General features: G+C 38.2%; 1 protein-coding gene across 7 annotated transcripts in view; it reads right to left on the bottom strand.

The window, feature by feature from the left end:
• Mapk8 (mitogen-activated protein kinase 8) overlaps positions 1 to 17,012 on the bottom strand; it is a 97,800-nt gene that overhangs the window by 46,496 nt on the left and 34,292 nt on the right. For 4 of the 7 annotated variants that reach the window (XM_087210582.1, XM_087210578.1, XM_087210581.1 and 1 more), the window contains exon 2: positions 7,686 to 7,769. The exons of the other annotated variants lie outside the window; for them this stretch is intronic. The gene's annotated coding sequence lies outside the window, so the exon portion shown is untranslated. The remainder of the gene's footprint in view (positions 1 to 7,685; positions 7,770 to 17,012) is intronic. 7 annotated transcript variants of the gene reach the window in all.

The raw sequence follows: 17,012 nt of genomic DNA, 5'->3' as shown, positions 1-17,012 counted from the left end.
TGCTTTGGCCCTCGATTTTGGTCCTTGTTTAAGGGCTCTCTGATTACATACTGGCAGACAAGCATCTTTAGAACGACTGAAAGTCTACAGATTCTGCTAGCTCGCCAGACCCCAGGCTGACAAGGCACAGGAGTATCAGTCCAGAAATACCCCCCCCCATTTACATACTAAGTTGAGAATGCTTCGATTGGAATCTACAGTGTAACTCTGAATAGATCTGTGCTTTCTTTGTCCATTTCTCTGTGGTCAGTGACCGGAATGCCCCTTAACAGCCGGCACACCTCCTGTGTCAAGACACCTGCTCCATGGGTGTCAAACAACCTTGTTTGCCATTCCCACACCAATAGGGACCGCATAACTCTTCCATTCTCTACACCCAGAGCATCAGCAGCAATTTTTGTAGCTATGAGTTTCTCATCAAAAATATAAAAGCTGTGTTCATTGTTCAGTTCAATGAGTTTCTGACAGCCAGTGCAGATGACTGCCTACTAGGTATCACAAAAAAGAGGTTCTCCACTGATTCTTTACACCCCTCCAGAGGAGATTTAAAACATTCAGGAATAAATTAACTACAAATGGGAAAAGCTCATGACATCAGTTACAGCTTGTATCTAGATGTACCCCCAAAGCTTCATGCAGTCATAATGCAGCTTTTCAGAGGTGGCTGGATCTAGTTTGTGATGCTGGGATTGATTCATGGTGTGATGCTAGGATTAAGGGTGTTCCATCCTGGGCAAGAGTGCTACCCACCCTAAGAGCAGGTAAAGCCTAGATAGAATCTAAGGGACAGAGAGAGGGCTGCTGTTGTTGTTGCTTGCTCCTTTTGCTGCCTTCTGCCTGCCATAAACTGTTTCTCCTATATGATGTCCCTCTGCCATGCCACCCTGCCTAGGAGCCAGCTGCCTATGGACTGAAACCTGTACAAACTGTGAGCTACAATAAACCTTTCCTCTTTTAACTTTGGGTGTCAGGTATTTTATATTAGCAACGAGAAAAGTAACTAAGACAATATCATTTACAACAATTTAAAAATGACATGAGTGTCCAACAAGTGATAAAATGGTTTGGTTTTTGGTGGCTTGGATTTTTGGATTCACAAATGTCAATAGTGCCAACTAAACATAAGTGTATTAATTTATACTATCAAACTGAAAGATACATTTGGTCTTGTCCTCACTTCCTGGCATAAAATCCTAAAATCCTGGGACTCTCCAAAGTGAGTAGAGTGTTTTGCTTGGTAATGAGCTAAAACAGATAGGGGCTCTTAGATAACCTCTCAATGACTACTGTCAGGGAGAACCACCCAGTGGTTAAATGGCTCAAACTATTTCAAGGAGGGGATACAGTGGAAAGGGTGAAGGGAAGTGCTAAGAAAACTGATGTCCAATGATTTAATCAATCATGCTTATGTAATAGTTTCCAGAAAAAGCCCAAAGGGGTGAATTCCAGGGGCTTCCAGATGGCTGAAATGCAAGTTGCTAGTGGGAGTGTGCCTGGAGAGGGCATGGATGCTTCACACCCCTTCTCCCACACACTGCCTTATGAATCTCTTCCACAGGGCTGTTTATCTGTATTCTCTGTAAACCCTTTATAATATAAGAGTAAAGGTAAGTAAAGTTTTCACCTTAGCTCTGTAAATTAGTTGATTCCATCACTGACCTATGGGATCTGAGGCTATGTCCAGGCAGACAGTGTTAGATCTGAACTGAATTAGAGAACACCCAGCTAGTTTCCACTGGAGATCTGCAGATTCAGCTGGTGGTAAGGAGAAATCCTCATACATTTTGGTGACTAGAGTCCACAGAATTATTCTGTGTTGTAAGAAAATAGAAGAGGGCCAGGGATTTAGCTCAGTGGTGCCGTCGCCTGCCTCACAACCGCAAGGCCCTGAGTTCGCTCCTTGGTACCAAAAAAAAAAGAATATAATAGAAGAGGTTTTTTTCTTCCTATATCCTCCTCATATATTTCCTTTTTTAAATTTATTTTTATTATTTTTTTTTGTTAAATTATTTTATTGGCACATTTTACATGAATGTTTTCATCTTTTTTTGGTACCAGGGATCGAACTCGGGTCCTTAGCCTGCCAGGCAGGCGGTGGAACCACTGAGCTAAATCCCCGGCAATTGGTACATTTTAGGTATACAACACAATTACATTTCTCATTGGGAATTGTACCTTTACATAATGCATCTTGGTTCTTATTTTTTCCCCATTCCTAGCCCTCCCTTCACCCCCTCCACCCTTCCCTATTTACAAAGACTTTATTTCCATTTTTTCCATTTCTCAGCAGTTTCCCTTTCCCTTCTTTCCTTTCTCCTGCCCCTCCCACTACCCCTACCCCTTTGGATCTTTTCTTCCTATTTTGCATTATCGATTATTCATTCTAATCATTGGTACATTTTAGGTATACAATATAAGGACATTCATCATTGGAAATTTGCACCTTTACATAATCTCTCTTGGTTCTTATACCTAAAGAGGCATCCAACAATTTTAAAGTACAACACAGTGAAGTGCTGTGAAGGAAAAAAAATCAGTGACGGCAAACCTTTTAGAGATTTCAATAATACAAACATTCCACTATTGGCATGCGTGCTGTAGGTTTGCCACTTTTAGTTACTTTTCTCTTATTGCTGAGACAAAATACCCGACAAATCCAAAGTTAAAGGAGAAAAGATTTATTTAGCTCATGGTCTGTAGAGGTTTCAATCCATAATGGGCTGGCTCCAAGACAGAGTGGCACATGACAGAGGCAAGAGTTCATGGTATGGAGAAGGTAGCAAAGCAGTAAGGGACCTTAACAACATCTTCCTGCCCCTTTTATCTCATCCAGTCTACTTAGGGTGGGTAGCACTCACACCCTTAATCCTAGTGTCCTTGAGCCTAGCACTGCGGCATGAATCAATCCCAGCATCACACACTCTAGATCCAGCCACCTCTGAAAAAGCCTCACCTATGATTGCATGAGGCTTTGAGGGGACATCTAGACACAAGCCAGATCAGCCACCATCGAAAAAGATCCTTGAATAATAATGTCAAATAACTTAATGCAACAAGTGAGTAAGAAAGTGGCACACTGGAACCACTCAGTATAAGATCAAGTGGTCCTAACAATATTCCAAAGGCTTCAACCTTGTTTACCCTGAGTAATAACTATAACCTTCCTGAGGTATTAAGAAACTAAATGGCCAGTATACTTCATTTCAGAAAGCCAGAACACAGCTAATACCTTTTTATAAAGAAGCTAGTAAGAATTATTTTTAAAATGTTAGTATACTGGGGAGATTTTAAAAAAATCACATCTAAAATACTCCCACATAACTGGTAATAAACATAACGCCAAGAAGCCAAGATTACTCTAAACTTTGACAATGTCTCCTGAGTTCCCTGGAGGGCCACTCACAAGTCTCATCCAGTGGCCTACCTACTCAGGGAACTTCTGTAACTTCTCCCAAGTTTCTTTGCAAATTGCTCAATAGTTGCAAACACCTTTTCTCTGATTACTCCTACTTCCCACTCTTAAATGTATCAAAGAGGATCTAATCACTATATTGCTTAGTAAATTCACTGCTTCAATTATGATCTCCCAATTTTGTTTCCCTGACCCCTCTCCTACAGTCTCTTGATCATCTCAGTAAGATGTTCCAATAGAACTCAAACTTGAAATAGTAAAAATCCAACTTTTCTTCCCTCTAAAACTAACTTGCTTTTCCTTCCATGTCTATTTCTTCTATGGGCAATGTCATTCTTCTAGTAACACAGGCTGGAAACCTCCCAGGAAGCTTCTGCTTCATTCTCTTTTAATGTCATTCTCATTTTAGGACTGGCCCTCACACTGAGTTATTCTCACTTTGCACTTCAAGACCACAGGCCTTTAACAACTCATATTCCCATTAGTCCTCTCTTTTAACTTCTTCACTCCCTTCTCTTTATATTATGACCCATCATGCCACCATTACATCAATATCATAGGCTCGACCAGGTGTCTCTTTCTTTCGAACGTATAACTAGATTGCTGAATAAAACACAACTGTGCATATTGGTGCTAATTTTTGGATTCAAGACCTCCAATCTAAGCCAGGTAAAACATCTTACATTTCCAAGTCTGCTACCTTCTCTAACTTCTACAGTATTAATTTCAAGTTGTCACCATGTTCCTTAAATCTTCAATTTTACCTTACTTCAAGGTAACTGCAACTCCTTTCCAGAGAAAAATAAAAATCAGGAAATACTTCAGCTTCCATTCACTAAGCTAGTTTCCAGGAATTTATTATTATTATTATTTTTCTTTTTAGAGACAGGATCTCACTATGTAGCCCAAGCTGACCTTTAAACTCGCTATGTATTCTAGGCTGGCCTCCAGCTCACAATCTTCCTGCTTCAGTCTACTGAGAGCTGGGATAACAAGAGATGCACTACCAGACCTGACACAACATACTTTATTCTTCACCATTAAAAGTAACAGTGCTCTAAAAAACTCTCCAGATCTTGCTCAACTGATTTTCACTCTTTCTCCCATTGCTTCCTAAAAAAAAACATGGTTAAAAATCCAACTTCACTGTCATCACACCTCTAGCCACCGGCCACTCTCAGCAAAACAGCTTACACAGTGTTTGTATTTGCCATTTGATCTCTGTTATGGCTTGTGTCTAGATGTTCCCCCAAAGCCTCATGCTCTCATAGGTGGGACTTTTCAGAGATGGTTGGATCTAGAGTGTATGATACTGACATTAAGGGTGTGTGGTTACGGAATTAGTCCACTGATTTATTTCTGCATGGTTCTGGGTAGGATTAAGGGTACCCCACCGTGCGTATGAGTGCTGCCCACACTCAGGGCAGGTAACTTGGATAAAATATAAGGGACAGAAAGAGGACTGCTATGGTTGCTTGCTCCTTCTTCACTTGCTGCTTGCTGCCCACTGCCTTCTGCTTACGCTGCCTGCCTCACCAAGAACTGATTCTCCTCTGCAATGTCCCTTGGCCACACTACCCTGCCTATGGACTGAAACCTCTAGGAACTGTAAGCCAAGATAAACCTTTCTCCTTTAACTTTGGGTGTCAGATAATTTGTATCAGCAATGAGAAAATTAACTAAGACAATCTCTTTGCCTCCCCATAATAATTAATCCTGATCTCACCAATCCCATTAAACCCATTTATGAAGGTCATCACCCAGCCTCTTGCTGCAACACTCAACAGAACTTTACTCCTCATGCAGTTTAGCAGCATCTGACTGATACTATCAATCACATTCTCCTGCCTGAAACTCTTTCCTTGGGTTCCTAAAAACACTATGTGCTACTGATTTTTATTACTCTTTTCTGTTCCTTCCCAGTCGCTCTTGTAGGCTCCTTTTCCTCCACCATCCCTCAAACATGATTCCCGAGAGAAAGCTGGCCCTCTCCTCATGTTATATTTATCCATTCTCATGGCTTCAGTTATCACATAGAACTGAACAAGTTCAAACATTTGTCTGCTACTGAATTCTTTCCTCTAGATACATACTACATCCAATGCGCTATGCACCTGAATGTCTCAAACTATACAATACAAAAGTCCTTTATCCCTCTTTATTTCCACCAAATTTGCTTGTGCTTCTCCTATGCTTTTTCACCTCAGGAACTGCTATCAATATCCAATCAGTTATTCAAGCCAGAAACAGAGACATTAGCCTTGACTCCTCATTCTCCCACATCCAACCTACCACGTGATTCTGGAATGTCAAGCTTTATCTGCCACAAATCTGTTTTCTTCTTGTTCACCATCCTAGTTCTGGCCAACATTATCTATCATTTACATTACTATATTCTTCTAAAGGGGTTCCCTGCCTCTAATCCTTCTGGTTCCAATTCTTCATTTTGCAGCCAGAATTATCTTCCAAAGTTTGATCATTCTAAGAATTTGGTCCAGTCCATAACTCACTTCAACCCTTTAACTATGAAAGAGGTGGACTTTGAAGCACTTATGTTTCTGCTATATGACCCCATCCTTCAACCACAGCTGATTAGACCAAGGGTAGACAAGCTACTTAAGCCAATTAGACTCTCTCGAGATAATTTAGAAGTGAAACTCAAAAGCTGTAGGTTGGCTCTGCTGTTAGAGAAGAAGAAAATCCAGCACACACAGAACAATGAAGCAGACACAACAGAGAAAAGCAAAGACATAATGACAGGAAAGTGTGGGAGTATCTGATGTTAACTGATAACCACGACTGATTCCAAAACTGGTCCAGCTGTACTTCCTACACCTTTTGCTTAGTTTATTAATCTTTCTAAGATTTAAATTTGATTCTGAATCTCCCTGACTTAAAATTATATCATGATTCCTTCTGGCCAAACTTCCATTAGGAATTCTAGGACTTTGGATGATTTGCCCCTGGCCTTTCCTCTTAACAGATCCTCCTCCCAGATCCAATTCCATTGATTCCAGTCACAATGAAGTGCTTCTAGTGTACTCCAATCTCTCTTTCCTTCGAGCCAGCACAGGTTGGTTTGTTTTTGTCCTGTTCTGTCTGTATCACACTTCCCTGCTCACTTTCCCTAGTGACTTCCTCATCTGGGAGGCTTCAGTTCAGGAGCCAGTGCACTCACTTCCATGACACCCTTGACTTTTCTCCATCACTAGCACTCTCCTGATCTCCCTACACTAAAAATGCCTCAAGGGAGAAAAGAATATGTTATGTTCAAAGCTCAGATCCCAGAATTAATATTTTTCAATAAACGAGTTGTATGGATTTTACTTGGATGTGCTGGCTACTTGCCTTTTCTATTTTCATAGATACTGCTCTGTTTCAAATTAATTTCTCCTCAACTATTTCAAAGATTTCTTAACAATTCTTTCCTCTAATCAAAAACTGACTCTAGGGCTGGGGATTTACCTCAGTCGTTCCGCCGCCTGCCTCGCAAGCACAAAGACCCGAGTTCGAGCTCCGGTACCAAAAAAAAAAAAAAAACTGACTCTAACAAAATCCAACCATTTTTAAAAATTTCTTGAACAAATCAAACTTTTCTGCCTTCATGCCTCTGTTCTCCTTATGTGAAATGCCCTTCACCACCATTTCTATCTTCTCTACTTTTTTTAACTTTTCCAACATTTACCACCATCTAAGATTAGGAAATGATACTTTTCACTGAATTTCATTCATAACCCACATGATACTGTTGCCTTTCAGAATATACTAAAAGTTATCTATTTATCTAAACTTTTTTGTCAACCAAGAAATGTCAAGTTTCTTAGCTATGCAAAGTCAACTGAACATAAATGAAGCAACAAAGTTATTAATGTTCACAATATTTTTATAGTATCATGGACACATATAAAATAAAGTTATATTTGCATAGACTTTTCATATTTAGAATGCTGTGCTCTGGTTAATAACATCATTTAAAAACAATTAACTTGAAACATCTTTTATAGCCTTAATTTGAAGGGCAGACATGCAACCATGGTAACTCAATCAATATTAAAGTTTTCTTTGTCAGCTTGATACTTCAGATAGTTCTTGATCTAATATCTTCTAAGCATTCAGTTAAATTTCAGAAAACAAAAGTCAAATAATATTTGCTGATTACTTAGCATGAAGGATTCATTTTATTTTTTTCTGCTACTCAATTACCATAAAGGTTTTCAAATACTCACACTCTTTTAGATTAGTCTGCTGCTAATATTTAAGGTGAAAAACTTACTTTTCAATCCTATATGGCAATGTTTTCCAAACTGAGTCCCAAACCACTGATGGATCATGAAGTCAACTTAGTGGATTCAAATTTCTTAAAAAAAAAAATCAAACAAAAAAGGAAGTATTAGAATTCAGACCATGTGATAAGGATATCTGTAAAATTTGTGTTTATACATAAGCAGCATGTACTGCCACACAATAAAAGCTCTGCCTCTCCACCATGGAGCATAGTTAAAAAAAAAAATCAAAATAACAAAACAACGGTACTTTTGGTACTTAAAATATAGATAATATATAAATACTAATTTTCTATAAACCTACCTTTCAACTAACAAAAAGTTACAACAGGTTAAATAGGATTTTTTTTTTTTTTGGTACCGGGGATCAAACTCGGGTCCTTCTGCTTGTGAGGCAGGCAGGATTTTCTTATTAAAAAAATCTGAATTTCATTCAAATTCAAAAAAAGGAAAAAAAATAAAAACCCTGCATAATTCTAAAGGATTTTCATTTGTCTTCAATTTCTTGTGGGCTCTACTCATCAAAGATATTTAAAATCTGTGAGCACATTTGCTAGCTATTCAGACTATTTACTATAACATCATTACTGAATAAGGAAGTGACTAAACAATGTAATTATTAAGGTTTGGATGAAGCTGATTAAGACAGCTAATCGTAATCCATCATGCCACAACTCTAACTCATTAAACATGCTCATTCACTGACAACTGAAAGAAAGTTCCCTCCTTAGAGCTCAAATATCATTCAGGTTACATACTTATCAATACTAACTTGTCCAGGAATTCAATACACTTTTTATAAACACTTTTGCCAAAAAATTTTTATAGACAGATGAGTCCTTTATAGATGATATTATCTTGGTTATCAAGAATTGTCAAAGTTTAGGGATTTCCATACAAAATAACACTGTATAATATGGTAATACTGTCAATAACTGATAATACATAAAAAGGAATAAAAACGTCAGTGCATCTTGTCACTGAGTAGGATAACTGCAAGGTGGCATGGGGGATATAAGTTTATAGTCATAGGAGGATGACATTATCTTAAATCTGGTGACACAAAATGACATCAATGGTCCAGTTAGAAGTTATGATTATTTTTCTTTTAATAGCTATGATGAAACAACCTCAATTTTGAAGCATATGTATCTAATAAACATTTTCAGATACAGTGACAAAGGACAGGGCCGGGGATTTAGCTCAGTGTTGTCACTGCCTGGTTCATAAGCGCAAGGTCCCTAGTTCAATCCCCAGTATCAAAAAAACAAAACAAAACAAAGGACAAAGACTACAGAACCAGGAAATTATACCACAGCCACAGAGAAATTAGATACTCCCATTCACTAACAATTTTTTTAACTGTTTTACTTTATTTTACTCTTGTTTAAGAAAATTGGTAACCACCATAATTCCTGCTTTAAAGCATAGCTGCAAGGATCTTTAAATGAGAGAAATCAAAGGAACTTTATGAAGACACACAAACTGTTATCTAGTTATAGTATTGTTAGAAACTTATGTATTTTTTTACCTTAATAACTCATCATCTTCCTTAAATCATATATTTTCAAACTGATGGAAATCATTCATAGTTACTACAATAGGTACTAAACATATAAAAACAGTATACCTGAAAAATAAGACTAAACTATTAGGGGGTCGGAGATTTAGCTCAGTGGTTCCACCACCTGCCTCCAAGGTGCAAGGTCTGGAGTTCGATCCCCGGTACCAAAAAAAAGACTAAACTATTAGGTACAAAAATTTTTCTGAACAAATTTCTAGAGCTTTTTATATTTTTAAGTTTTCCTGCCAAAGAGACAGCATGGTTGCTTGCTCTATTTTGACAGAAACAAATTTCTCTATAATATTTAAAAATCAATTTCCAAAGGTAATCAATCACTCCTTTGTTTGGCATTTACTGCCTTTCAGATATGGAAGTATTCAACCAGTTGATGTAAGAATTAAAAACAGCTCCATTTCAGAAAATAATTATTTTAGATAGACAGATGGATAGATGATGGATGGATGGAAGGCAGGCAGGCAGGCAGGCAGGCAGGCAGGCAGGCAATCTTATATGCCAGAGTGGCTCAGGTTGCTTTTGAAGGCACAAGCACCTTTTTTCCAGGAGACTACAAAAGGACACTTAGGAAGAAAAGGTATTTAAAAGCAGGTCTGAGACAGGTCCAAACATTTTGCCTTTCCATTTACCATTTGTTTACTCCTGGGAAATTTATTTAAGCCACTTGATCCCTCAGTTTCTTCATCTGAAAAATTGGAGATATTTGTACTTGTCTGCCAGGTTATTGGGTGAATCAAATAAAATAATATACATAATTTCTTATTAAGTAAGAAACTGGAAAAATAAGCATTCAACCATTGTTAGTTGCCTCTCCTTTGTACTTAAATCAAAATAACCACCAACCATAAACAGTTTTGTTTTGTTTTTATGGTAGTGGGGATCAAACCCAGGGCCTGGCACATGCTAGGCAAGCTCTCTACCACTGACCTACATACACCTCAAATCCTTTTTATTTATCTTTTGAGACAAGATCTCACCAGGGTGCCCAGATTGGCCCTGAACTTGTGATCCTCCTGCCTCAGTCTCCTGAGTAGCCAGGATTACAAGCTTGTATTGCCACACCCAGCTAAGCATAATAAAATATTTCTAAAGAATACAGTTTAAATGTTTTTATTTTGGACAATGTCAAAAACAAATCTGTCCTCGTGGATATTTACAAACATAACTTCCATTAGCCATTTCATACAACTCATTATTTAGCTTCAAATTCAAGAAAAAATAAATCAATGCAGTGGGTTTGCTACTGATAAACATGATTGTTTATTCATCCAGTTTTCCCCTCTACCTGTAGGGTGCCAAGTGCATAAACAATAAATATTACTACTGACAGAAGCAACTAGCCCACAGTACCTTAAAAAGACTCCTGAAGTAATACTATATCCTAGGAATAGTAACTATCAATCAGGAAGAAAAGGATGAGTTATAACTGTATGCCTAGTTTGAGGCAATCTATATACAGGTTATTGGCAAGTGAACTGAAGTCCAAAATAGTCTAAGACAAAATACAAAATCATCTCAGTATTTTAATGCAGTGTTTTTTACTTTTCATGAGGAACAATTACACTGTTTGTAAATAATTAGAAAATGTGAGGAAATTTTCCATTCACATAAATGTAAAGCAGTGGAATAGTAGGTGCAGAGAAGGGCTCACCAGACAATTTGAAAGCAAGAGTACTGTACTCGGAAGCAGAAAGCACTGATGAAGCACACACATAGCAGACTGAGCTGCAGCATGGTGCACTTGAGCCACCTAGTGGGTAAGAGAAAAAGGGGAGTTTTATTCTGTGAGAAGGAAGTTCTTATTGTACCAATTCTCCTCTGTGAAAACAATAAGAAGAAGGATATTCTTGGGAATAGTAAATTATAATCCATAAAAGACAATGGAAACTAAGAGAGTGTTGGGGATAAAGTGGTGACAAATTAATCTGCCCAAGTGGAATTCAGATTTTACAGACAACTAAAGATGAAAATGAAGACAAACACTTCTCCTTACGGTATTTTTCTTAAAACCATGTAACCATCGACACTAAGTTTATAAAAGACACTACAGAAAACAAAAATGATTTCCTAACAATTAAGGAGGTCTTGAAGAAGGGTCCCAGGCAAAGTAATGAGCAAGCAGGCAGTCGCAGTTCCAGAAAAGAGAAATGAGACTTGCTTCTACAGGACAAAATGAAGAAAAGGAGGCTACTTTTCTGCCTGTGACCCCACACTAGTGAGAGTGCCAAAGCAATCCCAGCTCATGGAAGACCTCTACTCCCTTGTGCAGCAGAAGTTAGATGTTGTAAGCAAATGTAGGAGACTTAAACTCTTGGACAAAAACCTCTAAAGAAAATGAAAACTCTTCAGAGTTCTCCAGTCAACCTCATTCCTTCTGAAAGTCAGAAACTAAAGTTTGAAAATGCCAGAAACCATCAATTACTTTAGTGGTATGATACCACGGAATTCAATTAAATTTGGGGGGCATACTTTTCTCATCTGTAAAACAGATCTTGGAATAAATTAGTGATAAGCTAACTTTTAACTCAAAATTTAATTGTTTTAGGGACACTGTCTCCAAAAAACTAGAGGTTAATAAAAAGAAAATGTAGTCCCTCCCACCACTGATATAAAAAAGAAAGCATGTTGCAGGCTCTGAAGAAGAAATAAAGATGATCTTGAGAGATGTTCTTGATGCCAAGGAACAGAAAAACTAGGTAGCAGAAACAAGCTACTCAAGTACTAAAGTTTATTTTAAGGCAAGGCAGAAAGGGATCAAAAAAGATACAAATGCAATGGCACAGAAACGTGTGAAGCGAAGAATTCAGCCTGAAAAAAGGATGACTTTTGCTTATGAATTTTTCTTTCTGAGATTCAATGTCTAGGAGGGGGAGGAAAAGAAAGGGATGGTAGAGGAACAGAGGCAAAAGCACCAACTGTCAAGTGCAAATACCCCATCATGCTGAGCCAACAGATTTTAGGAAGGACTCACTCCCAGAAATAGGGCTACAAAGGCAGTACGAGTTTATTTCTGCACCACAGACCATGAAGAACTATCTAAGAACTTTAGCAAGGTAAATGAACATAGCCAGGTCAATGGAAATAAAGATAGAACTGAGAAGCATTGTAAAGAATCAAGATTTGCTAACTAATTGGATAAAAAGACAATAACTAAAACTAGAGAAATCCCAGTGTATGCGCATCAGAAAGGATAGTAACACTATTAACACAGAAAAGCATTCAGTCACATGCATTCTCATTTACAGACAAATAAAAATGAAAGATGCAAGCAAAAGAGAGGTAAGACCTACATGTAAGCTTTTTTTTTTTTGGAAAGGAAGAAAGAAGGGAACAAGGAAAGAAGAGGAAAAACACCATAACAGCCATCAGAGTTAAGAAGAAAAACTTGGAGAAATAACATTACAAGAATGTAACCATTAGTGTACAATGGCAAAAAAAATATATTGGCTGGAAAACTGAAAGGGAAGTATGTGTGAAAGTAGAAATATTTGTAACACCTTTTTTTTTTTTTTGGTACCAAGGATGCAACTTGGGTCCTTGCACTTGGGCAGCAGGTGGTGAAACCACTGAGCTAAATCCCTGGCCCTACATTTTCTTTTAAAGTATGAGCATTATACTGTATATAAATGGAAAGCATTTAACTGAGCCTAGGAAAGGCAGGCTGAAAGAATTCATATTTGATGGCTTCTGTTTTCACACTGGAAAAGGACATAAGGTCCTAAAGAGCAGTAAAGAGACTGGGAAAGTAAAGAAAGTTAAAGAACCTGGGAACATAAGAAAAATGAAAACACTGTAAAATAAGTAGTGATCATAAGTTAACTAAGGCAAGTCAATCGAAGAAAGCAAGAATGATAAGCAACAATGGAAAAGTAGATGAAAACAGTGATTTCAAGATGCTGATTTTGAGATCCTAACAATGTGATCAGATGGTGTCCAACAGTTATGCAAATACTGAAATGGAGCTCTAAAAAAGGACAAGTTCCTTGATAAAACTCACCTGTAAAAGCAGCTGTCTTTATACCATTTCCATAACTCTGGTCAATTTAGGCTTTTCCATTTGATCCCATTTGGGTTCCCCTCCCCCCACCCCCAACCAATCATTTTATCAAGATTATAGAGTTGCAAACTCATCTGGTGGAGAAAATTTCAAGACAGCCCAATATTCAGTCTGTGGCATGGGTACTTCTGATTTCAACCAGATTTACAATGAGATTCAGGAGCAAAAAGAAAAGAAAAAAAAAATTTGAAAAAGATGCAGTTTTGCCAGAAAAGAAAAGCCAGCAAAATTGAAGCAAAGGAGAGGATGGCTGCTAAAAAAAAAAGAGAAAAGATTAGCATTAAAAAGAAGCCAAGCACTTTGCATCAGGACAATATGAAAAATGCCTTGAGCACATCTCAGGAATCAGCAAGACCCATCACTGGCTCAGTGGTGTAAAAGGGTTGAAGTAAACTTCTTTCAAAGACTTTGCTTAGAGAAGAGACCTGTTCCTGAAGGGCAACGTAAGGGATGTTTCCAGGGAATTTGGTTCACAGGGTTCTGTCATCCATGCACTCTGAGGCCTCTAAAGGCAAGATTCAAGCGACATGGCTACTGCTGGAGCTAGTGTCATTCACATGATACTGGTTTTACAGACATGAAGAATGGCAAAAGTTGAGGGTCAGGAAGGCTTCCACCTAAATTTCAGGAGGCCTGGAAGGAAGGCTAGGCAGTGTGACCCTGAGAGAGCAGAACGTGAAAATGAAGCCAAAATTACAGGGGAGACTCCAGGAAGGTGAAGAAGCCAGGAATGTGGAAGGTCTGAGGAAAGTCGTTGGCAATGAGTACAGCTAACCCAAGACACAGGCCATGAGGGTTCCAACAGGTAATGCCATGTGAGCAATGCTGCCCAGGCCCTTTGAACTCACATCTCACCACAATTTGCCCCAGGTAATGGACATGGAGCTATGAAATTTGGTGTTTGCCCTGCTAAACTGTGGTCTGATTCCTTTCTATCCTCCCATTTTTCTCTTTTGGAATGGAGGTATTTACCTCATACAAATGTATGTCAGCAGTGTCTCTTTTTGAATTTTACAGGGGCTAACAGCCAAGAGTTTGCCTTGAGTCTCAGAGGAGACTTTCTTTTCAGCAGTGCTGAAATTATTAAAATTCTGGAGACTCTTAGAAAAGGATTAAATGGATTTTACATGAGAAGATGAACATAGATCTTTTAGGGGCCAGAGGTAGAATGTTATGGTTTAGATCTACATTGTCTAACTCGCATGAGGCTCTTAGGTGACTGGATCATGGGGTGGATTGAATACACAGCTGAATGTGCTGTTAAGAGGTGGGCTTGGTTGTAAGAGACAGGTCACCAAGGATATGACCTAAAAGGGTATGCCTTCTTAGTCACCTCCTTCCTTCTTTCCCTGCTTCCTGCCTATCTTGACAAGAGCAGCTTTCCTCTGCTCAGGCTCTTTCACCATACCATTTCTGCATTTGAGCCTGCCAACTATGCTCTGAAATATAAGTTGTGGTGTCAGATATTTTGTCCTAGCAATGAGAAAGTGTCTAAGGCATATTCTATTTTTAAAAATCTAAGAAACAGGGCTGGTAATTTAGCTCAGTGGTTCTGGCACCTGCCTTGAAAGCACAAGGTCCTGAGTTCGCACCCCAGTACCAAAAAACAAAACAACAACAACAAAAACTGGTGAATTCCATCATGGCTCATGCTCTAAAGTTTCAAGCACTTCTTGTTGAGCTTCAGGTACAGTATAATGCTTTACTTATGTATAATAATGTCTGGTGGCAGAGCAGAGGATGAGTCCTGGAGAGATTTGTACCCTGCTTGGATGAGATTACGCTGTTTATGAATGAAGAAGGGCAGGAATGTCCACAGCTTACTGATATGACCTGGCTTAACTACCTCATGTTCATTTTTTACATATTTTACACTAACTTTCCATGTACTGAATGAAAAATTAAAAGGTGTAGGGAAAACAGCAGAAAGGATGTTTTGTGATATCAAAACATTTGAGAGTAAATTGCAGGTTTTTGAAAGACAACTTTAAAGTGGGCAGCTGAAATATCTTCCAAATCTAAAAATGCATTTAGAAAATTCTACATCTGTAGACAATCCTACAAGTCATTAGGAAATCTACAAGGAATTTTCTAGCATTGTAGCGGTTGCAAAGACGAATTTTAATAACAGATTTTTATAGTTCCATAAGATGGAGCAAACCCTGTCTTTTCTTACTTTTTCAGATAAAGCCAAATTTGAAGAACTTGATCTTTCCTACTAACACTGGTTAGATTTTGGAAATGTGAAAATGGAACTATTAGAATTTCAAGAAAGCTCTATCTGGAAAAATAAATTCTATGACCTGCAGGTAACACCCGAGAAGACAGAAAAGATGAAGCGTGAAGGGATGACAAAGGATAGCACAGTTGGCAGTTGCAAAAATGAAATCCTTAAAGTGTGGAATTCTCTGCCAAATAATTTTAAGTCAATGAAAATACTTGGGATTGCTTTTCTTACTTTGTTTGGATCATCTTATTCTTCTGAGCAGCTGTTTTCAGCTTTAAATTATATCAAATCTGATATAAGAAACAGACTAACAGATGACCTGAGTGCTGCATGTGTTGCTCTGAAGCTAATGATGTATGAGCCAAGGTTTGACAAACTACCAGTGTGCATATAACAGAAAAGATCACATTAATTGTGCAAAAGCACACCAAATACAAACGTTTACCTTTCAATCAAAAGCTGTTTGTACACTGAAAGCTCTATTACTGCGTTTTTCTTTTAAGACAAAAGATGTTAATGTATAAGTTTGTTTTTAACTAAAACTTCAGTATTAAGGTTTAACTGCAGTGCTGGCACTTTGCAATAAGTAAGTAGGTTTTGGGTTGCAATTTGGCCACTCAGTCTCATGATTACTACCATAAGGACAAACACCAATTAAATTATCTGGGAGAATATTTCTGGAGGGAAGAACCACCTAGATGATGCTAATTTTAAAATGCAAATAACAGGAGGGTCACATTGTTCAAAATCTTCATTGACCATCTCACCCTCATGTTCACTCCAAAATAGACTAATGGTTTTGAAATGTCCCCAACCAGCAAAACAACAGCACTTGGGAACTTGTTAGAAATGCATATCTTAAGGTCTTACCCCATAAGTACTGAACCTTAAATTGAGGATGCTGCCCAGCTGTCTTTAACAAGCCCTCCAGGTGATTTTTAAGCAAATTAAAAACTGAGATGTATAGGGAGAAATGAAATTTTCCTGCAATCTTGAAGAATGGAGGTGTTGGTGGTGGTCAGTTTGTCTTTTTGATGCTCTTATCAGACTCATCAACTTACACAGAGCCTATTATTTTCTTCCAGGTCTTCAATGCTTCCTGAGGCTGAAGAGAGAAATCCAAGTATTATAGGTTCTACCAAACGACCTCTGGATAAAAATCAGTGAAAGTCACAAACTTAACTTTCCAGAGATCCTGCACCTTTGGTTTCCTTCTCTGAGAATTTTTTGCAGGGTGTGGTGGCGCACACCTGTAATCCCAGAACAGGGGAGGCTGAGGGAGGAAGATCTCCATGAGCTCCAGGCCAGCCTGAGCTACATAGTGAATTCAAGCCCAGCCTGAATTAGAGTGAGACCCTGTCTCAAAAAACCAAAAAAGAAAATAACAAAAAATAATTTTTTCTACTTGCTACTTAATTTTTTTTTGAGTTTACTGGTACAATTTAGGTGTACAT

This window comes from Heterocephalus glaber, unplaced genomic scaffold (assembly GCF_053883595.1).
Source record: "Heterocephalus glaber isolate CG9 unplaced genomic scaffold, H.glaber_assembly_v1.0 deba00001150, whole genome shotgun sequence".
In the NCBI taxonomy this organism is placed as follows: domain Eukaryota; kingdom Metazoa; phylum Chordata; class Mammalia; order Rodentia; family Bathyergidae; genus Heterocephalus; species Heterocephalus glaber.
The sequence above is the reverse complement of the archived record's forward strand: the minus strand, read 5'-3'. Positions and strand labels throughout refer to the sequence as shown.